This window comes from Lepus europaeus, chromosome 13 (genome assembly GCF_033115175.1).
Source record: "Lepus europaeus isolate LE1 chromosome 13, mLepTim1.pri, whole genome shotgun sequence".
Classification (NCBI taxonomy): Eukaryota; Metazoa; Chordata; class Mammalia; order Lagomorpha; family Leporidae; genus Lepus; species Lepus europaeus.
In genome coordinates, this window is record NC_084839.1 from 100730648 (window position 1) to 100754652 (window position 24005).

Here is a 24005-nt window from a genome sequence, read left to right on the forward strand (position 1 = left end):
CGTCTCCTACACTCAGGATACAGAAATCCCAATTCCTGCATATGCCTCTTGCTAGGCTCCAGAACTCTTGGAAACAGTTTCTCTCTACACGCATATACAGAACTCTGGTAAACAGTGTCTCACGACATGCACGAGACAGAACGCCCATAAGCTGCGTGTGCTACACTCAGCATACAGAAAACCCGCGTATAGCGAATACCTGCTCATAGGCTACAGAACTCTTGGAAACAGCTTCTCCCTACACCAAGGATAGAGAACTCTTGGAAATGCTTCTCTTTCCAGCCAGGTTACGGAGCTCCTGTAAGCTGCATCTGCTACACTTAGGATACAGAAATCCCATACATTGCCTATGCCTATTGCCAGGCTCCAGAACTCTTGGAAACAGCTTCTCTTCTCCCAACAACCTGATACACAACTTGGGTAAACTGTGTCTCTCTAATTCTAGGTTGCAGATCTCCCAGAAGCTGCGCCTGCTGCACTCAGCATACAGAAAACCCGCATATACCGAATACCTATGCCCAGGCTACCGAAATCTTAGAAACAGCTTCTCTCTACATTCAACATACGGAACTCCTGGATACTGGATGTCTCTGCACTTAGGTTATGGAACTCCCGTAAGCTGCATCTCTTACACGCAGCTTACTGAAAACCCGCATAGAGCGAATGCCTCATTCCAGGCTACCGAACTCCAGTAAATAGCTGCTCTCTACACCAAGGATAGAGAACTCCGGTGAACTGCTTCTCTCTACATCCAGGTAGCAGAGCTCCCATAAGCGGCATCTCCTACACTCAGGATACAGAAATCCCAGTTACTGCATATGCCTATGCCAGGCTACAGAACTCTTGGAAAGAGTTTCTCTCTACACCCCTATACAGAACTCTGGTAAACTGTGTCTCACTACATTCAAGATACAGAACTCGCATAAGCTGCGTCTGCCACACGCAGCATAGAGAAAACCCGCATATAGCGAATACCTGCTCATAGGCTACAGAATGCTTGGAAACAGCTTCTCCCTACACTCTGATACAGAACTTCGGTAAACTGTGTCTCTCTAATTCTAGGTTACAGATCTCCCAGAAGCTGCGTCGGCTACACGCAGGCAACAGGAATCCCATATACAGCGTATGCCTGCTCTCAGACTACAGAACTCTTGGAAACAGCTTCTCTCTACACTTAGATTACAGAACTCCCGAAAGCTGCATCTGCTACACTCAGCATCCAGAATACCCACACATAGCGAATGCCTAATTCCAGGATACGCAACTCCTGTAAACAGCTCCTCTCTACACCAAGGATAGCGAACTCCGGTACACTGCTTCTCTCTACATCCAGGTAGCAGAGCTCCCATAAGTGGCGTCTCCTACACTCAGGATACAGAAATCCCAATTCCTGCATATGCCTCTTGCTAGGCTCCAGAACTCTTGGAAACAGTTTCTCTCTACACGCATATACAGAACTCTGGTAAACAGTGTCTCACGACATGCACGAGACAGAACGCCCATAAGCTGCGTGTGCTACACTCAGCATACAGAAAACCCGCGTATAGTGAATACCTGCTCATAGGCTACAGAACACTTGGAAACAGCTTCTCCCTACACCAAGGATAGAGAACTCTTGGAAACTGCTTCTCTTTCCAGCCAGGTTACGGAGCTCCTGTAAGCTGCATCTGCTACACTTAGGATACAGAAATCCCATACATTGCCTATGCCTATTGCCAGGCTCCAGAACTCTTGGAAACAGCTTCTCTTCTCCCTACAACCTGATACACAACTTGGGTAAACTGTGTCTCTCTAATTCTAGGTTGCAGATCTCCCAGAAGCTGCGCCTGCTGCACTCAGCATACAGAAAACCCGCATATACCGAATACCTATGCCCAGGCTACCGAAATCTTAGAAACAGCTTCTCTCTACATTCAACATACGGAACTCCTGGATACTGGATGTCTCTGCACTTAGGTTATGGAACTCCCGTAAGCTGCATCTCTTACACGCAGCTTACTGAAAACCCGCATAGAGCGAATGCCTCATTCCAGGCTACCGAACTCCAGTAAATAGCTGCTCTCTACACCAAGGATAGAGAACTCCGGTGAACTGCTTCTCTCTACATCCAGGTAGCAGAGCTCCCCATAAGCGGCATCTCCTACACTCAGGATACAGAAATCCCAGTTACTGCATATGCCTGTGCCAGGCTACAGAACTCTTGGAAAGAGTTTCTCTCTACGCCCCTATACAGAACTCTGGTAAACTGTGTCTCACTACATTCAAGATACAGAACTCGCATAATCTGCGTCTGCCACACGCAGCATAGAGAAAACCCGAATATAGCGAATACCTGCTCATAGGCTACAGAATGCTTGGAAACAGCTTCTCCCTACACTCTGATACAGAACTTCGCTAAACTGTGTCTCTCTAATTCTAGGTTACAGATCTCCCAGAAGCTGCGTCGGCTACACTCAGGCAACAGGAATCCCATATACAGCGTATGCCTGCTCTCAGACTACAGAACTCTTGGAAACAGCTTCTCTCTACATGCAACATACAGAACTACTGGAAACTGCATCTCTCTACACTTAGATTACAGAACTCCCGAAAGCTGCATCTGCTACACTCAGCATCCAGAATACCCACACATAGCGAATGCCTAATTCCAGGATACGCAACTCCTGTAAACAGCTCCTCTCTACACCAAGGATAGCGTTCTCCGGTAAACTGCTTCTCTCTACATCCAGGTAGCAGAGCTCCCATAAGTGGCGTCTCCTACACTCAGGATACAGAAATCCCAATTCCTGCATATGCCTCTTGCTAGGCTCCAGAACTCTTGGAAACAGTTTCTCTCTACACGCATATACAGAACTCTGGTAAACAGTGTCTCACGACATGCACGAGACAGAACGCCCATAAGCTGCGTGTGCTACACTCAGCATACAGAAAACCCGCGTATAGCGAATACCTGCTCATAGGCTACAGAACTCTTGGAAACAGCTTCTCCCTACACCAAGGATAGAGAACTCTTGGAAATGCTTCTCTTTCCAGCCAGGTTACGGAGCTCCTGTAAGCTGCATCTGCTACACTTAGGATACAGAAATCCCATACATTGCCTATGCCTATTGCCAGGCTCCAGAACTCTTGGAAACAGCTTCTCTTCTCCCAACAACCTGATACACAACTTGGGTAAACTGTGTCTCTCTAATTCTAGGTTGCAGATCTCCCAGAAGCTGCGCCTGCTGCACTCAGCATACAGAAAACCCGCATATACCGAATACCTATGCCCAGGCTACCGAAATCTTAGAAACAGCTTCTCTCTACATTCAACATACGGAACTCCTGGATACTGGATGTCTCTGCACTTAGGTTATGGAACTCCCGTAAGCTGCATCTCTTACACGCAGCTTACTGAAAACCCGCATAGAGCGAATGCCTCATTCCAGGCTACCGAACTCCAGTAAATAGCTGCTCTCTACACCAAGGATAGAGAACTCCGGTGAACTGCTTCTCTCTACATCCAGGTAGCAGAGCTCCCATAAGCGGCATCTCCTACACTCAGGATACAGAAATCCCAGTTACTGCATATGCCTATGCCAGGCTACAGAACTCTTGGAAAGAGTTTCTCTCTACACCCCTATACAGAACTCTGGTAAACTGTGTCTCACTACATTCAAGATACAGAACTCGCATAAGCTGCGTCTGCCACACGCAGCATAGAGAAAACCCGCATATAGCGAATACCTGCTCATAGGCTACAGAATGCTTGGAAACAGCTTCTCCCTACACTCTGATACAGAACTTCGGTAAACTGTGTCTCTCTAATTCTAGGTTACAGATCTCCCAGAAGCTGCGTCGGCTACACGCAGGCAACAGGAATCCCATATACAGCGTATGCCTGCTCTCAGACTACAGAACTCTTGGAAACAGCTTCTCTCTCCATGCAACATACAGAACTACTGGAAACTGCATCTCTCTACACTTAGATTACAGAACTCCCGAAAGCTGCATCTGCTGCACTCAGCATCCAGAATACCCACACATAGCGAATGCCTAATTCTAGGATACGCAACTCCTGTAAACAGCTCCTCTCTACACCAAGGATAGCGTTCTCAGGTAAACTGCTTCTCTCTACATCCAGGTAGCAGAGCTCCCATAAGTGGCGTCTCCTACACTCAGGATACAGAAATCCCAATTCCTGCATATGCCTCTTGCTAGGCTCCAGAACTCTTGGAAACAGTTTCTCTCTACACGCATATACAGAACTCTGGTAAACAGTGTCTCACGACATGCACGAGACAGAACGCCCATAAGCTGCGTGTGCTACACTCAGCATACAGAAAACCCGCGTATAGCGAATACCTGCTCATAGGCAACAGAACTCTTGGAAACAGCTTCTCCCTACACCAAGGATAGAGAACTCTTGGAAATGCTTCTCTTTCCAGCCAGGTTACGGAGCTCCTGTAAGCTGCATCTGCTACACTTAAAATACAGAAATCCCATACATTGCCTATGCCTATTGCCAGGCTCCAGAACTCTTGGAAACAGCATCTCCCTACACCAAGGATAGAGAACTCTTGGAAAGTGCTTCTCTTTCCAGCCAGGTTACGGAGCTCCTGTAAGCTGCATCTGCTACACTTAGGATACAGAAATCCCATACATTGCCTATGCCTATTGCCAGGCTCCAGAACTCTTGGAAACAGCTTCTCTTCTCCCTACAACCTGATACACAACTTGGGTAAACTGTGTCTCTCTAATTCTAGGTTGCAGATCTCCCAGAAGCTGCGCCTGCTGCACTCAGCATACAGAAAACCCGCATATACCGAATACCTATGCCCAGGCTACCGAAATCTTAGAAACAGCTTCTCTCTACATTCAACATACGGAACTCCTGGATACTGGATGTCTCTGCACTTAGGTTATGGAACTCCCGTAAGCTGCATCTCTTACACGCAGCTTACTGAAAACCCGCATAGAGCGAATGCCTCATTCCAGGCTACCGAACTCCAGTAAATAGCTGCTCTCTACACCAAGGATAGAGAACTCCGGTGAACTGCTTCTCTCTACATCCAGGTAGCAGAGCTCCCCATAAGCGGCATCTCCTACACTCAGGATACAGAAATCCCAGTTACTGCATATGCCTGTGCCAGGCTACAGAACTCTTGGAAAGAGTTTCTCTCTACGCCCCTATACAGAACTCTGGTAAACTGTGTCTCACTACATTCAAGATACAGAACTCGCATAATCTGCGTCTGCCACACGCAGCATAGAGAAAACCCGAATATAGCGAATACCTGCTCATAGGCTACAGAATGCTTGGAAACAGCTTCTCCCTACACTCTGATACAGAACTTCGGTAAACTGTGTCTCTCTAATTCTAGGTTACAGATCTCCCAGAAGCTGCGTCGGCTACACTCAGGCAACAGGAATCCCATATACAGCGTATGCCTGCTCTCAGACTACAGAACTCTTGGAAACAGCTTCTCTCTACATGCAACATACAGAACTACTGGAAACTGCATCTCTCTACACTTAGATTACAGAACTCCCGAAAGCTGCATCTGCTGCACTCAGCATCCAGAATACCCACACATAGCGAATGCCTAATTCCAGGATACGCAACTCCTGTAAACAGCTCCTCTCTACACCAAGGATAGCGAACTCCGCTACACTGCTTCTCTCTACATCCAGGTAGCAGAGCTCCCATAAGTGGCGTCTCCTACACTCAGGATACAGAAATCCCAATTCCTGCATATGCCTCTTGCTAGGCTCCAGAACTCTTGGAAACAGTTTCTCTCTACACGCATATACAGAACTCTGGTAAACAGTGTCTCACGACATGCACGAGACAGAACGCCCATAAGCTGCGTGTGCTACACTCAGCATAGAGAAAACCCGCGTATAGCGAATACCTGCTCATAGGCTACAGAACTCTTGGAAACAGCTTCTCCCTACACCAAGGATAGAGAACTCTTGGAAACTGCTTCTCTTTCCAGCCAGGTTACTGAGCTCCTGTAAGCTGCATCTGCTACACTTAGGATACAGAAATCCCATACATTGCCTATGCCTATTGCCAGGCTCCAGAACTCTTGGAAACAGCTTCTCTTCTCCCTACAACCTGATACACAACTTGGGTAAACTGTGTCTCTCTAATTCTAGGTTGCAGATCTCCCAGAAGCTGCGCATGCTGTACTCAGCATACAGAAAACCCGCATATACCGAATACCTATGCCCAGGCTACCGAAATCTTAGAAACAGCTTCTCTCTACATTCAACATACGGAACTCCTGGATACTGGATGTCTCTGCACTTAGGTTATGGAACTCCCGTAAGCTGCATCTCTTACACGCAGCTTACTGAAAACCCGCATAGAGCGAATGCCTCATTCCAGGCTACCGAACTCCAGTAAATAGCTGCTCTCTACACCAAGGATAGAGAACTCCGGTGAACTGCTTCTCTCTACATCCAGGTAGCAGAGCTCCCATAAGCGGCATCTCCTACACTCAGGATACAGAAATCCCAGTTACTGCATATGCCTGTGCCAGGCTACAGAACTCTTGGAAAGAGTTTCTCTCTACGCCCCTATACAGAACTCTGGTAAACTGTGTCTCACTACATTCAAGATACAGAACTCGCATAATCTGCGTCTGCCACACGCAGCATAGAGAAAACCCGCATATAGCGAATACCTGCTCATAGGCTACAGAATGCTTGGAAACAGCTTCTCCCTACACTCTGATACAGAACTTCGCTAAACTGTGTCTCTCTAATTCTAGGTTACAGATCTCCCAGAAGCTGCGTCGGCTACACTCAGGCAACAGGAATCCCATATACAGCGTATGCCTGCTCTCAGACTACAGAAATCTTGGAAACAGCTTCTCTCTACATGCAACATACAGAACTACTGGAAACTGCATCTCTCTACACTTAGATTACAGAACTCCCGAAAGCTGCATCTGCTACACTCAGCATCCAGAATACCCACACATAGCGAATGCCTAATTCCAGGATACGCAACTCCTGTAAACAGCTCCTCTCTACACCAAGGATAGCGAACTCCGGTACACTGCTTCTCTCTACATCCAGGTAGCAGAGCTCCCATAAGTGGCGTCTCCTACACTCAGGATACAGAAATCCCAATTCCTGCATATGCCTCTTGCTAGGCTCCAGAACTCTTGGAAACAGTTTCTCTCTACACGCATATACAGAACTCTGGTAAACAGTGTCTCACGACATGCACGAGACAGAACGCCCATAAGCTGCGTGTGCTACACTCAGCATACAGAAAACCCGCGTATAGCGAATACCTGCTCATAGGCTACAGAACTCTTGGAAACAGCTTCTCCCTACACCAAGGATAGAGAACTCTTGGAAATGCTTCTCTTTCCAGCCAGGTTATGGAGCTCCTGTAAGCTGCATCTGCTACACTTAGGATACAGAAATCCCATACATTGCCTATGCCTATTGCCAGGCTCCAGAACTCTTGGAAACAGCTTCTCTTCTCCCTACAACCTGATACACAACTTGGGTAAACTGTGTCTCTCTAATTCTAGGTTGCAGATCTCCCAGAAGCTGCGTCTGCTGCACTCAGCATACAGAAAACCCGCATATACCGAATACCTATGCCCAGGCTACCGAAATCTTAGAAACAGCTTCTCTCTACATTCAACATACGGAACTCCTGGATACTGGATGTCTCTGCACTTAGGTTATGGAACTCCCGTAAGCTGCATCTCTTACACGCAGCTTACTGAAAACCTGCATAGAGCGAATGCCTCATTCCAGGCTACCGAACTCCAGTAAATAGCTGCTCTCTACACCAAGGATAGAGAACTCCGGTGAACTGCTTCTCTCTACATCCAGGTAGCAGAGCTCCCATAAGCGGCATCTCCTACACTCAGGATACAGAAATCCCAGTTACTGCATATGCCTATGCCAGGCTACAGAACTCTTGGAAAGAGTTTCTCTCTACACCCCTATACAGAACTCTGGTAAACTGTGTCTCACTACATTCAAGAAACAGAACCCGCATAAGCTGCGTCTGCCACACGCAGCATAGAGAAAACCCGCATATAGCGAATACCTGCTCATAGGCTACAGAATGCTTGGAAACAGCTTCTCCCTACACTCTGATACAGAACTTCGGTAAACTGTGTCTCTCTAATTCTAGGTTACAGATCTCCCAGAAGCTGCGTCGGCTACACGCAGGCAACAGGAATCCCATATACAGCGTATGCCTGCTCTCAGACTACAGAACTCTTGGAAACAGCTTCTCTCTACATGCAACATACAGAACTACTGGAAACTGCATCTCTCTACACTTAGATTACAGAACTCCCGAAAGCTGCATCTGCTGCACTCAGCATCCAGAATACCCACACATAGCGAATGCCTAATTCCAGGATACGCAACTCCTGTAAACAGCTCCTCTCTACACCAAGGATAGCGTTCTCCGGTAAACTGCTTCTCTCTACATCCAGGTAGCAGAGCTCCCATAAGTGGCGTCTCCTACACTCAGGATACAGAAATCCCAATTCCTGCATATGCCTCTTGCTAGGCTCCAGAACTCTTGGAAACAGTTTCTCTCTACACGCATATACAGAACTCTGGTAAACAGTGTCTCACGACATGCACGAGACAGAACGCCCATAAGCTGCGTGTGCTACACTCAGCATACAGAAAACCCGCGTATAGCGAATACCTGCTCATAGGCAACAGAACTCTTGGAAACAGCTTCTCCCTACACCAAGGATAGAGAACTCTTGGAAATGCTTCTCTTTCCAGACAGGTTACGGAGCTCCTGTAAGCTGCATCTGCTACACTTAAAATACAGAAATCCCATACATTGCCTATGCCTATTGCCAGGCTCCAGAACTCTTGGAAACAGCTTCTCCCTACACCAAGGATAGAGAACTCTTGGAAACTGCTTCTCTTTCCAGCCAGGTTACGGAGCTCCTGTAAGCTGCATCTGCTACACTTAGGATACAGAAATCCCATACATTGCCTATGCCTATTGCCAGGCTCCAGAACTCTTGGAAACAGCTTCTCTTCTCCCTACAACCTGATACACAACTTGGGTAAACTGTGTCTCTCTAATTCTAGGTTGCAGATCTCCCAGAAGCTGCGCCTGCTGCACTCAGCATACAGAAAACCCGCATATACCGAATACCTATGCCCAGGCTACCGAAATCTTAGAAACAGCTTCTCTCTACATTCAACATACGGAACTCCTGGATACTGGATGTCTCTGCACTTAGGTTATGGAACTCCCGTAAGCTGCATCTCTTACACGCAGCTTACTGAAAACCCGCATAGAGCGAATGCCTCATTCCAGGCTACCGAACTCCAGTAAATAGCTGCTCTCTACACCAAGGATAGAGAACTCCGGTGAACTGCTTCTCTCTACATCCAGGTAGCAGAGCTCCCCATAAGCGGCATCTCCTACACTCAGGATACAGAAATCCCAGTTACTGCATATGCCTGTGCCAGGCTACAGAACTCTTGGAAAGAGTTTCTCTCTACGCCCCTATACAGAACTCTGGTAAACTGTGTCTCACTACATTCAAGATACAGAACTCGCATAATCTGCGTCTGCCACACGCAGCATAGAGAAAACCCGCATATAGCGAATACCTGCTCATAGGCTACAGAATGCTTGGAAACAGCTTCTCCCTACACTCTGATACAGAACTTCGGTAAACTGTGTCTCTCTAATTCTAGGTTACAGATCTCCCAGAAGCTGCGTCGGCTACACTCAGGCAACAGGAATCCCATATACAGCGTATGCCTGCTCTCAGACTACAGAACTCTTGGAAACAGCTTCTCTCTACATGCAACATACAGAACTACTGGAAACTGCATCTCTCTACACTTAGATTACAGAACTCCCGAAAGCTGCATCTGCTGCACTCAGCATCCAGAATACCCACACATAGCGAATGCCTAATTCCAGGATACGCAACTCCTGTAAACAGCTCCTCTCTACACCAAGGATAGCGAACTCCGCTACACTGCTTCTCTCTACATCCAGGTAGCAGAGCTCCCATAAGTGGCGTCTCCTACACTCAGGATACAGAAATCCCAATTCCTGCATATGCCTCTTGCTAGGCTCCAGAACTCTTGGAAACAGTTTCTCTCTACACGCATATACAGAACTCTGGTAAACAGTGTCTCACGACATGCACGAGACAGAACGCCCATAAGCTGCGTGTGCTACACTCAGCATAGAGAAAACCCGCGTATAGCGAATACCTGCTCATAGGCTACAGAACTCTTGGAAACAGCTTCTCCCTACACCAAGGATAGAGAACTCTTGGAAACTGCTTCTCTTTCCAGCCAGGTTACTGAGCTCCTGTAAGCTGCATCTGCTACACTTAGGATACAGAAATCCCATACATTGCCTATGCCTATTGCCAGGCTCCAGAACTCTTGGAAACAGCTTCTCTTCTCCCTACAACCTGATACACAACTTGGGTAAACTGTGTCTCTCTAATTCTAGGTTGCAGATCTCCCAGAAGCTGCGCCTGCTGCACTCAGCATACAGAAAACCCGCATATACCGAATACCTATGCCCAGGCTACCGAAATCTTAGAAACAGCTTCTCTCTACATTCAACATACGGAACTCCTGGATACTGGATGTCTCTGCACTTAGGTTATGGAACTCCCGTAAGCTGCATCTCTTACACGCAGCTTACTGAAAACCCGCATAGAGCGAATGCCTCATTCCAGGCTACCGAACTCCAGTAGATAGCTGCTCTCTACACCAAGGATAGAGAACTCCGGTGAACTGCTTCTCTCTACATCCAGGTAGCAGAGCTCCCATAAGCGGCATCTCCTACACTCAGGATACAGAAATCCCAGTTACTGCATATGCCTGTGCCAGGCTACAGAACTCTTGGAAAGAGTTTCTCTCTACGCCCCTATACAGAACTCTGGTAAACTGTGTCTCACTACATTCAAGATACAGAACTCGCATAAGCTGCGTCTGCCACACGCAGCATAGAGAAAACCCGCATATAGCGAATACCTGCTCATAGGCTACAGAATGCTTGGAAACAGCTTCTCCCTACACTCTGATACAGAACTTCGCTAAACTGTGTCTCTCTAATTCTAGGTTACAGATCTCCCAGAAGCTGCGTCGGCTACACTCAGGCAACAGGAATCCCATATACAGCGTATGCCTGCTCTCAGACTACAGAAATCTTGGAAACAGCTTCTCTCTACATGCAACATACAGAACTACTGGAAACTGCATCTCTCTACACTTAGATTACAGAACTCCCGAAAGCTGCATCTGCTACACTCAGCATCCAGAATACCCACACATAGCGAATGCCTAATTCCAGGATACGCAACTCCTGTAAACAGCTCCTCTCTACACCAAGGATAGCGAACTCCGGTACACTGCTTCTCTCTACATCCAGGTAGCAGAGCTCCCATAAGTGGCGTCTCCTACACTCAGGATACAGAAATCCCAATTCCTGCATATGCCTCTTGCTAGGCTCCAGAACTCTTGGAAACAGTTTCTCTCTACACGCATATACAGAACTCTGGTAAACAGTGTCTCACGACATGCACGAGACAGAACGCCCATAAGCTGCGTGTGCTACACTCAGCATACAGAAAACCCGCGTATAGCGAATACCTGCTCATAGGCTACAGAACTCTTGGAAACAGCTTCTCCCTACACCAAGGATAGAGAACTCTTGGAAATGCTTCTCTTTCCAGCCAGGTTACGGAGCTCCTGTAAGCTGCATCTGCTACACTTAGGATACAGAAATCCCATACATTGCCTATGCCTATTGCCAGGCTCCAGAACTCTTGGAAACAGCTTCTCTTCTCCCTACAACCTGATACACAACTTGGGTAAACTGTGTCTCTCTAATTCTAGGTTGCAGATCTCCCAGAAGCTGCGTCTGCTGCACTCAGCATACAGAAAACCCGCATATACCGAATACCTATGCCCAGGCTACCGAAATCTTAGAAACAGCTTCTCTCTACATTCAACATACGGAACTCCTGGATACTGGATGTCTCTGCACTTAGGTTATGGAACTCCCGTAAGCTGCATCTCTTACACGCAGCTTACTGAAAACCCGCATAGAGCGAATGCCTCATTCCAGGCTACCGAACTCCAGTAAATAGCTGCTCTCTACACCAAGGATAGAGAACTCCGGTGAACTGCTTCTCTCTACATCCAGGTAGCAGAGCTCCCATAAGCGGCATCTCCTACACTCAGGATACAGAAATCCCAGTTACTGCATATGCCTATGCCAGGCTACAGAACTCTTGGAAAGAGTTTCTCTCTACACCCCTATACAGAACTCTGGTAAACTCTGTCTCACTACATTCAAGATACAGAACTCGCATAAGCTGCGTCTGCCACACGCAGCATACAGAAAACCCGCATATAGCGAATACCTGCTCATAGGCTACAGAATGCTTGGAAACAGCTTCTCCCTACACTCTGATACAGAACTTCGGTAAACTGTGTCTCTCTAATTCTAGGTTACAGATCTCCCAGAAGCTGCGTCGGCTACACGCAGGCAACAGGAATCCCATATACAGCGTATGCCTGCTCTCAGACTACAGAACTCTTGGAAACAGCTTCTCTCTACATGCAACATACAGAACTACTGGAAACTGCATCTCTCTACACTTAGATTACAGAACTCCCGAAAGCTGCATCTGCTACACTCAGCATCCAGAATACCCACACATAGCGAATGCCTAATTCCAGGATACGCAACTCCTGTAAACAGCTCCTCTCTACACCAAGGATAGCGTTCTCCGGTAAACTGCTTCTCTCTACATCCAGGTAGCAGAGCTCCCATAAGTGGCGTCTCCTACACTCAGGATACAGAAATCCCAATTCCTGCATATGCCTCTTGCTAGGCTCCAGAACTCTTGGAAACAGTTTCTCGCTACACGCATATACAGAACTCTGGTAAACAGTGTCTCACGACATGCACGAGACAGAACGCCCATAAGCTGCGTGTGCTACACTCAGCATACAGAAAACCCGCGTATAGCGAATACCTGCTCATAGGCTACAGAACTCTTGGAAACAGCTTCTCCCTACACCAAGGATAGAGAACTCTTGGAAACTGCTTCTCTTTCCAGCCAGGTTACTGAGCTCCTGTAAGCTGCATCTGCTACACTTAGGATACAGAAATCCCATACATTGCCTATGCCTATTGCCAGGCTCCAGAACTCTTGGAAACAGCTTCTCTTCTCCCTACAACCTGATACACAACTTGGGTAAACTGTGTCTCTCTAATTCTAGGTTGCAGATCTCCCAGAAGCTGCGTCTGCTGCACTCAGCATACAGAAAACCCGCATATACCGAATACCTATGCCCAGGCTACCGAAATCTTAGAAACAGCTTCTCTACATTCAACATACGGAACTCCTGGATACTGGATGTCTCTGCACTTAGGTTATGGAACTCCCGTAAGCTGCATCTCTTACACGCAGCTTACTGAAAACCCGCATAGAGCGAATGCCTCATTCCAGGCTACCGAACTCCAGTAAATAGCTGCTCTCTACACCAAGGATAGAGAACTCCGGTGAACTGCTTCTCTCTACATCCAGGTAGCAGAGCTCCCCATAAGCGGCATCTCCTACACTCAGGATACAGAAATCCCAGTTACTGCATATGCCTATGCCAGGCTACAGAACTCTTGGAAAGAGTTTCTCTCTACACCCCTATACAGAACTCTGGTAAACTGTGTCTCACTACATTCAAGATACAGAACTCGCATAAGCTGCGTCTGCCACACGCAGCATACAGAAAACCCGCATATAGCGAATACCTGCTCATAGGCTACAGAATGCTTGGAAACAGCTTCTCCCTACACTCTGATACAGAACTTCGGTAAACTGTGTCTCTCTAATTCTAGGTTACAGATCTCCAAGAAGCTGCGTCGGCTACACTCAGGCAACAGGAATCCCATATACAGCGTATGCCTGCTCTCAGACTACAGAACTCTTGGAAACAGCTTCTCTGTACATGCAACATACAGAACTACTGGAAACTGCATCTCTCTACACTTAGATTACAGAACTCCCGAAAGCTGCATCTGCTACACTCAGCATCCAGAATACCCACACATAGCGAATGCCTAATTCCAGGATACGCAACTCCTGTAAACACCTCCTCTCTACACCAAGGATAGCGTTCTCCGGTAAACTGCTTCTCTCTACATCCAGGTAGCAGAGCTCCCATAAGTGGCGTCTCCTACACTCAGGATACAGAAATCCCAATTCCTGCATATGCCTCTTGCTAGGCTCCAGAACTCTTGGAAACAGTTTCTCTCTACACGCATATACAGAACTCTGGTAAACAGTGTCTCACGACATGCACGAGACAGAACGCCCATAAGCTGCGTGTGCTACACTCAGCATACAGAAAACCCGCGTATAGCGAATACCTGCTCATAGGCTACAGAACTCTTGGAAACAGCTTCTCCCTACACCAAGGATAGAGAACTCTTGGAAATGCTTCTCTTTCCAGCCAGGTTACGGAGCTCCTGTAAGCTGCATCTGCTACACTTAGGATACAGAAATCCCATACATTGCCTATGCCTATTGCCAGGCTCCAGAACTCTTGGAAACAGCTTCTCTTCTCCCTACAACCTGATACACAACTTGGGTAAACTGTGTCTCTCTAATTCTAGGTTGCAGATCTCCCAGAAGCTGCGCCTGCTGCACTCAGCATACAGAAAACCCGCATATACCGAATACCTATGCCCAGGCTACCGAAATCTTAGAAACAGCTTCTCTCTACATTCAACATACGGAACTCCTGGATACTGGATGTCTCTGCACTTAGGTTATGGAACTCCCGTAAGCTGCATCTCTTACACGCAGCTTACTGAAAACCCGCATAGAGCGAATGCCTCATTCCAGGCTACCGAACTCCAGTAAATAGCTGCTCTCTACACCAAGGATAGAGAACTCCGGTGAACTGCTTCTCTCTACATCCAGGTAGCAGAGCTCCCCATAAGCGGCATCTCCTACACTCAGGATACAGAAATCCCAGTTACTGCATATGCCTATGCCAGGCTACAGAACTCTTGGAAAGAGTTTCTCTCTACGCCCCTATACAGAACTCTGGTAAACTGTGTCTCACTACATTCAAGATACAGAACTCGCAGAAGCTGCGTCTGCCACACGCAGCATACAGAAAACCCGCATATAGCGAATACCTGCTCATAGGCTACAGAATGCTTGGAAACAGCTTCTCCCTACACTCTGATACAGAACTTCGGTAAACTGTGTCTCTCTAATTCTAGGTTACAGATCTCCAAGAAGCTGCGTCGGCTACACGCAGGCAACAGGAATCCCATATACAGCGTATGCCTGCTCTCAGACTACAGAACTCTTGGAAACAGCTTCTCTGTACATGCAACATACAGAACTACTGGAAACTGCATCTCTCTACACTTAGATTACAGAACTCCCGAAAGCTGCATCTGCTACACTCAGCATCCAGAATACCCACACATAGCGAATGCCTAATTCCAGGATACGCAACTCCTGTAAACACCTCCTCTCTACACCAAGGATAGCGTTCTCCGGTAAACTGCTTCTCTCTACATCCAGGTAGCAGAGCTCCCATAAGTGGCGTCTCCTACACTCAGGATACAGAAATCCCAATTCCTGCATATGCCTCTTGCTAGGCTCCAGAACTCTTGGAAACAGTTTCTCTCTACACGCATATACAGAACTCTGGTAAACAGTGTCTCACGACATGCACGAGACAGAACGCCCATAAGCTGCGTGTGCTACACTCAGCATACAGAAAACCCGCGTATAGCGAATACCTGCTCATAGGCTACAGAACTCTTGGAAACAGCTTCTCCCTACACCAAGGATAGAGAACTCTTGGAAATGCTTCTCTTTCCAGCCAGGTTACGGAGCTCCTGTAAGCTGCATCTGCTACACTTAGGATACAGAAATCCCATACATTGCCTATGCCTATTGCCAGGCTCCAGAACTCTTGGAAACAGCTTCTCTTCTCCCTACAACCTGATACACAACTTGGGTAAACTGTGTCTCTCTAATTCTAGGTTGCAGATCTCCCAGAAGCTGCGCCTGCTGCACTCAGCATACAGAAAACCCGCATATACCGAATACCTATGCCCAGGCTACCGAAATCTTAGAAACAGCTTCTCTCTACATTCAACATACGGAACTCCTGGATACTGGATGTCTCTGCACTTAGGTTATGGAACTCCCGTAAGCTGCATCTCTTACACGCAGCTTACTGAAAACCCGCATAGAGCGAATGCCTCATTCCAGGCTACCGAACTCCAGTAAATAGCTGCTCTCTACACCAAGGATAGAGAACTCCGGTGAACTGCTTCTCTCTACATCCAGGTAGCAGAGCTCCCATAAGCGGCATCTCCTACACTCAGGATACAGAAATCCCAGTTACTGCATATGCCTATGCCAGGCTACAGAACTCTTGGAAAGAGTTTCTCTCTACACCCCTATACAGAACTCTGGTAAACTGTGTCTCACTACATTCAAGATACAGAACTCGCATAAGCTGCGTCTGCCACACGCAGCATAGAGAAAACCCGCATATAGCGAATACCTGCTCATAGGCTACAGAATGCTTGGAAACAGCTTCTCCCTACACTCTGATACAGAACTTCGGTAAACTGTGTCTCTCTAATTCTAGGTTACAGATCTCCAAGAAGCTGCGTCGGCTACACGCAGGCAACAGGAATCCCATATACAGCGTATGCCTGCTCTCAGACTACAGAACTCTTGGAAACAGCTTCTCTCTACATGCAACATACAGAACTACTGGAAACTGCATCTCTCTACACTTAGATTACAGAACTCCCGAAAGCTGCATCTGCTACACTCAGCATCCAGAATACCCACACATAGCGAATGCCTAATTCCAGGATACGCAACTCCTGTAAACAGCTCCTCTCTACACCAAGGATAGCGTTCTCCGGTAAACTGCTTCTCTCTACATCCAGGTAGCAGAGCTCCCATAAGTGGCGTCTCCTACACTCAGGATACAGAAATCCCAATTCCTGCATATGCCTCTTGCTAGGCTCCAGAACTCTTGGAAACAGTTTCTCTCTACACGCATATACAGAACTCTGGTAAACAGTGTCTCACGACATGCACGAGACAGAACGCCCATAAGCTGCGTGTGCTACACTCAGCATACAGAAAACCCGCGTATAGCGAATACCTGCTCATAGGCTACAGAACTCTTGGAAACAGCTTCTCCCTACACCAAGGATAGAGAACTCTTGGAAATGCTTCTCTTTCCAGCCAGGTTACGGAGCTCCGGTAAGCTGCATCTGCTACACTTAGGATACAGAAATCCCATACATTGCCTATGCCTATTGCCAGGCTCCAGAACTCTTGGAAACAGCTTCTCTTCTCCCTACAACCTGATACACAACTTGGGTAAACTGTGTCTCTCTAATTCTAGGTTGCAGATCTCCCAGAAGCTGCGCCTGCTGCACTCAGCATACAGAAAACCCGCATATACCGAATACCTATGCCCAGGCTACCGAAATCTTAGAAACAGCTTCTCTCTACATTCAACATACGGAACTCCTGGATACTGGATGTCTCTGCACTTAGGTTATGGAACTCCCGTAAGCTGCATCTCTTACACGCAGCTTACTGAAAACCCGCATAGAGCGAATGCCTCATTCCAGGCTACCGAACTCCAGTAAATAGCTGCTCTCTACACCAAGGATAGAGAACTCCGGTGAACTGCTTCTCTCTACATCCAGGTAGCAGAGCTCCCATAAGCGGCATCTCCTACACTCAGGATACAGAAATCCCAGTTACTGCATATGCCTATGCCAGGCTACAGAACTCTTGGAAAGAGTTTCTCTCTACACCCCTATACAGAACTCTGGTAAACTGTGTCTCACTACATTCAAGATACAGAACTCGCATAAGCTGCGTCTGCCACACACAGCATACAGAAAACCCGCATATAGCGAATACCTGCTCATAGGCTACAGAATGCTTGGAAACAGCTTCTCCCTACACTCTGATACAGAACTTCGGTAAACTGTGTCTCTCTAATTCTAGGTTACAGATCTCCCAGAAGCTGCGTCGGCTACACGCAGGCAACAGGAATCCCATATACAGCGTATGCCTGCTCTCAGACTACAGAACTCTTGGAAACAGCTTCTCTCTACATGCAACATACAGAACTACTGGAAACTGCATCTCTCTACACTTAGATTACAGAACTCCCGAAAGCTGCATCTGCTACACTCAGCATCCAGAATACCCACACATAGCGAATGCCTAATTCCAGGATACGCAACTCCTGTAAACAGCTCCTCTCTACACCAAGGATAGCGTTCTCCGGTAAACTGCTTCTCTCTACATCCAGGTAGCAGAGCTCCCATAAGTGGCGTCTCCTACACTCAGGATACAGAAATCCCAATTCCTGCATATGCCTCTTGCTAGGCTCCAGAACTCTTGGAAACAGTTTCTCTCTACACGCATATACAGAACTCTGGTAAACAGTGTCTCACGACATGCACGAGACAGAACGCCCATAAGCTGCGTGTGCTACACTCAGCATACAGAAAACCCGCGTATAGCGAATACCTGCTCATAGGCTACAGAACTCTTGGAAACAGCTTCTCCCTACACCAAGGATAGAGAACTCTTGGAAATGCTTCTCTTTCCAGCCAGGTTACGGAGCTCCTGTAAGCTGCATCTGCTACACTTAGGATACAGAAATCCCATACATTGCCTATGCCTATTGCCAGGCTCCAGAACTCTTGGAAACAGCTTCTCTTCTCTCTACAACGTGATACACAACTTGGGTAAACTGTGTCTCTCTAATTCTAGGTTGCAGATCTCCCAGAAGCTGCGCCTGCTGCACTCAGCATACAGAAAACCCGCATATACCGAATACCTATGCCCAGGCTACCGAAATCTTAGAAACAGCTTCTCTCTACATTCAACATATGGAACTCCTGGATACTGGATGTCTCTGCACTTAGGTTATGGAACTCCCGTAAGCTGCATCTCTTACACGCAGCTTACTGAAAACCCGCATAGAGCGAATGCCTCATTCCAGGCTACCGAACTCCAGTAAATAGCTGCTCTCTACACCAAGGATAGAGAACTCCGGTGAACTGCTTCTCTCTACATCCAGGTAGCAGAGCTCCCCATAAGCGGCATCTCCTACACTCAGGATACAGAAATCCCAGTTACTGCATATGCCTATGCCAGGCTACAGAACTCTTGGAAAGAGTTTCTCTCTACGCCCCTATACAGAACTCTGGTAAACTGTGTCTCACTACACTCAAGATACAGAACTCGCAGAAGCTGCGTCTGCCACACGCAGCATAGAGAAAACCCGCATATAGCGAATACCTGCTCATAGGCTACAGAATGCTTGGAAACAGCTTCTCCCTACACTCTGATACAGAACTTCGGTAAACTGTGTCTCTCTAATTCTAGGTTACAGATCTCCCAGAAGCTGCGTCGGCTACACTCAGGCAACAGGAATCCCATATACAGCGTATGCCTGCTCTCAGATGACAGAACTCTTGGAAACAGCTTCTCTCTACATGCAACATACAGAACTACTGGAAACTGCATCTCTCTACACTTAGATTACAGAACTCCCGAAAGCTGCATCTGCTACACTCAGCATCCAGAATACCCACACATAGCGAATGCCTAATTCCAGGATACGCAACTCCTGTAAACAGCTCCTCTCTACACCAAGGATAGCGAACTCCGGTACACTGCTTCTCTCTACATCCAGGTAGCAGAGCTCCCATAAGTGGCGTCTCCTACACTCAGGATACAGAAATCCCAATTCCTGCATATGCCTCTTGCTAGGCTCCAGAACTCTTGGAAACAGTTTCTCTCTACACGCATATACAGAACTCTGGTAAACAGTGTCTCACGACATGCACGAGACAGAACGCCCATAAGCTGCGTGTGCTACACTCAGCATACAGAAAACCCGCGTATAGCGAATACCTGCTCATAGGCTACAGAACTCTTGGAAACAGCTTCTCCCTACACCAAGGATAGAGAACTCTTGGAAATGCTTCTCTTTCCAGCCAGGTTACGGAGCTCCTGTAAGCTGCATCTGCTACACTTAGGATACAGAAATCCCATACATTGCCTATGCCTATTGCCAGGCTCCAGAACTCTTGGAAACAGCTTCTCTTCTCCCTACAACCTGATACACAACTTGGGTAAACTGTGTCTCTCTAATTCTAGGTTGCAGATCTCCCAGAAGCTGCGCCTGCTGCACTCAGCATACAGAAAACCCGCATATACCGAATACCTATGCCCAGGCTACCGAAATCTTAGAAACAGCTTCTCTCTACATTCAACATATGGAACTCCTGGATACTGGATGTCTCTGCACTTAGGTTATGGAACTCCCGTAAGCTGCATCTCTTACACGCAGCTTACTGAAAACCTGCATAGAGCGAATGCCTCATTCCAGGCTACCGAACTCCAGTAAATAGCTGATCTCTACACCAAGGATAGAGAACTCCGGTGAACTGCTTCTCTCTACATCCAGGTAGCAGAGCTCCCCATAAGCGGCATCTCCTACACTCAGGATACAGAAATCCCAGTTACTGCATATGCCTATGCCAGGCTACAGAACTCTTGGAAAGAGTTTCTCTCTATGCCCCTATACAGAACTCTGGTAAACTGTGTCTCACTACACTCAAGATACAGAACTCGCAGAAGCTGCGTCTGCCACACGCAGCATAGAGAAAACCCGCATATAGCGAATACCTGCTCATAGGCTACAGAATGCTTGGAAACAGCTTCTCCCTACACTCTGATACAGAACTTCGGTAAACAGTGTCTCTCTAATTCTAGGTTACAGATCTCCCAGAAGCTGTGTCGGCTACACTCAGGCAACAGGAATCCCATATACAGCGTATGCCTGCTCTCAGATGACAGAACTCTTGGAAACAGCTTCTCTCTACATGCAACATACAGAACTACTGGAAACTGCATCTCTCTACACTTAGATTACAGAACTCCCGAAAGCTGCATCTGCTACACTCAGCATCCAGAATACCCACACATAGCGAATGCCTAATTCCAGGATACGCAACTCCTGTAAACAGCTCCTCTCTACACCAAGGATAGCGAACTCCGGTACACTGCTTCTCTCTACATCCAGGTAGCAGAGCTCCCATAAGTGGCGTCTCCTACACTCAGGATACAGAAATCCCAATTCCTGCATATGCCTCTTGCTAGGCTCCAGAACTCTTGGAAACAGTTTCTCTCTACACGCATATACAGAACTCTGGTAAACAGTGTCTCACGACATGCACGAGACAGAACGCCCATAAGCTGCGTGTGCTACACTCAGCATACAGAAAACCCGCGTATAGCGAATACCTGCTCATAGGCTACAGAACTCTTGGAAACAGCTTCTCCCTACACCAAGGATAGAGAACTCTTGGAAACTGCTTCTCTTTCCAGCCAGGTTACTGAGCTCCTGTAAGCTGCATCTGCTACACTTAGGATACAGAAATCCCATACATTGCCTATGCCTATTGCCAGGCTCCAGAACTCTTGGAAACAGCTTCTCTTCTCCCTACAACCTGATACACAACTTGGGTAAACTGTGTCTCTCTAATTCTAGGGTGCAGATCTCCCAGAAGCTGCGCCTGCTGCACTCAGCATACAGAAAACCCGCATATACCGAATACCTATGCCCAGGCTACCGAAATCTTAGAAACAGCTTCTCTCTACATTCAACATACGGAACTCCTGGATACTGGATGTCTCTGCACTTAGGTTATGGAACTCCCGTAAGCTGCATCTCTTACACGCAGCTTACTGAAAACCCGCATAGAGCGAATGCCTCATTCCAGGCTACCGAACTCCAGTAAATAGCTGCTCTCTACACCAAGGATAGAGAACTCCGGTGAACTGCTTCTCTCTACATCCAGGTAGCAGAGCTCCCCATAAGCGGCATCTCCTACACTCAGGATACAGAAATCCCAGTTACTGCATATGCCTATGCCAGGCTACAGAACTCTTGGAAAGAGTTTCTCTCTACGCCCCTATACAGAACTCTGGTAAACTGTGTCTCACTACATTCAAGATACAGAACTCGCATAAGCCCTGTCTGCCACACGCAGCACAGAGAAAACCCGCATATAGCGAATACCTGCTCATAGGCTACAGAATGCTTGGAAACAGCTTCTCCCTACACTCTGATACAGAACTTCAGTAAACTGTGTCTCTCTAATTCTAGGTTACAGATCTCCCAGAAGCTGCGTCGGCTACACTCAGGCAACAGGAATCCCATATACAGCGTATGCCTGCTCTCAGACTACAGAACTCTTGGAAACAGCTTCTCTGTACATGCAACATACAGAACTACTGGAAACTGCATCTCTCTACACTTAGATTACAGAACTCCCGAAAGCTGCATCTGCTACACTCAGCATCCAGAATACCCACACATAGCGAATGCCTAATTCCAGGATACGCAACTCCTGTAAACACCTCCTCTCTACACCAAGGATAGCGTTCTCAGGTAAACTGCTTCTCTCTACATCCAGGTAGCAGAGCTCCCATAAGTGGCGTCTCCTACACTCAGGATACAGAAATCCCAATTCCTGCATATGCCTCTTGCTAGGCTCCAGAACTCTTGGAAACAGTTTCTCTCTACACGCATATACAGAACTCTGGTAAACAGTGTCTCACGACATGCACGAGACAGAACGCCCATAAGCTGCGTGTGCTACACTCAGCATACAGAAAACCCGCGTATAGCGAATACCTGCTCATAGGCTACAGAACTCTTGGAAACAGCTTCTCCCTACACCAAGGATAGAGAACTCTTGGAAACTGCTTCTCTTTCCAGCCAGGTTACTGAGCTCCTGTAAGCTGCATCTGCTACACTTAGGATACAGAAATCCCATAGATTGCCTATGCCTATTGCCAGGCTCCAGAACTCTTGGAAACAGCTTCTCCCTACACCAAGGATAGAGAACTCTTGGAAACTGCTTCTCTTTCCAGCCAGGTTACGGAGCTCCTGTAAGCTGCATCTGCTACACTTAGGATACAGAAATCCCATACATTGCCTATGCCTATTGCCAGGCTCCAGAACTCTTGGAAACAGCTTCTCTTCTCCCTACAACCTGATACACAACTTGGGTAAACTGTGTCTCTCTAATTCTAGGTTGCAGATCTCCCAGAAGCTGTGTCTGCTGCACTCAGCATACAGAAAACCCGCATATACCGAATACCTATGCCCAGGCTACCGAAATCTTAGAAACAGCTTCTCTCTACATTCAACATACGGAACTCCTGGATACTGGATGTCTCTGCACTTAGGTTATGGAACTCCCGAAAGCTGCATCTCTTACACGCAGCTTACTGAAAACCCGCATAGAGCGAATGCCTCATTCCAGGCTACCGAACTCCAGTAAATAGCTGCTCTCTACACCAAGGATAGAGAACTCCGGTAAACTACTTCTCTCTACATCCAGGTAGCAGAGCTCCCATAAGCGGCATCTCCTACACTCAGGATACAGAAATCCCAGTTACTGCATATGCCTATGCCAGGCTACAGAACTCTTGGAAAGAGTTTCTCTCTACGCCCCTATACAGAACTCTGGTAAACTGTGTCTCACTACATTCAAGATACAGAACTCGCATAAGCTGCGTCTGCCACACGCAGCATAGAGAAAACCCGCATATAGCGAATACCTGCTCATAGGCTACAGAATGCTTGGAAACAGCTTCTCCCTACACTCTGATACAGAACTTCGGTAAACTGTGTCTCTCTAATTCTAGGTTACAGATCTCCCAGAAGCTGCGTCGGCTACACTCAGGCAACAGGAATCCCATATACAGCGTATGCCTGCTCTCAGACTACAGAACTCTTGGAAACAGCTTCTCTCTACATGCAACATACAGAACTACTGGAAACTGCATCTCTCTACACTTAGATTACAGAACTCCCGAAAGCTGCATCTGCTACACTCAGCATCCAGA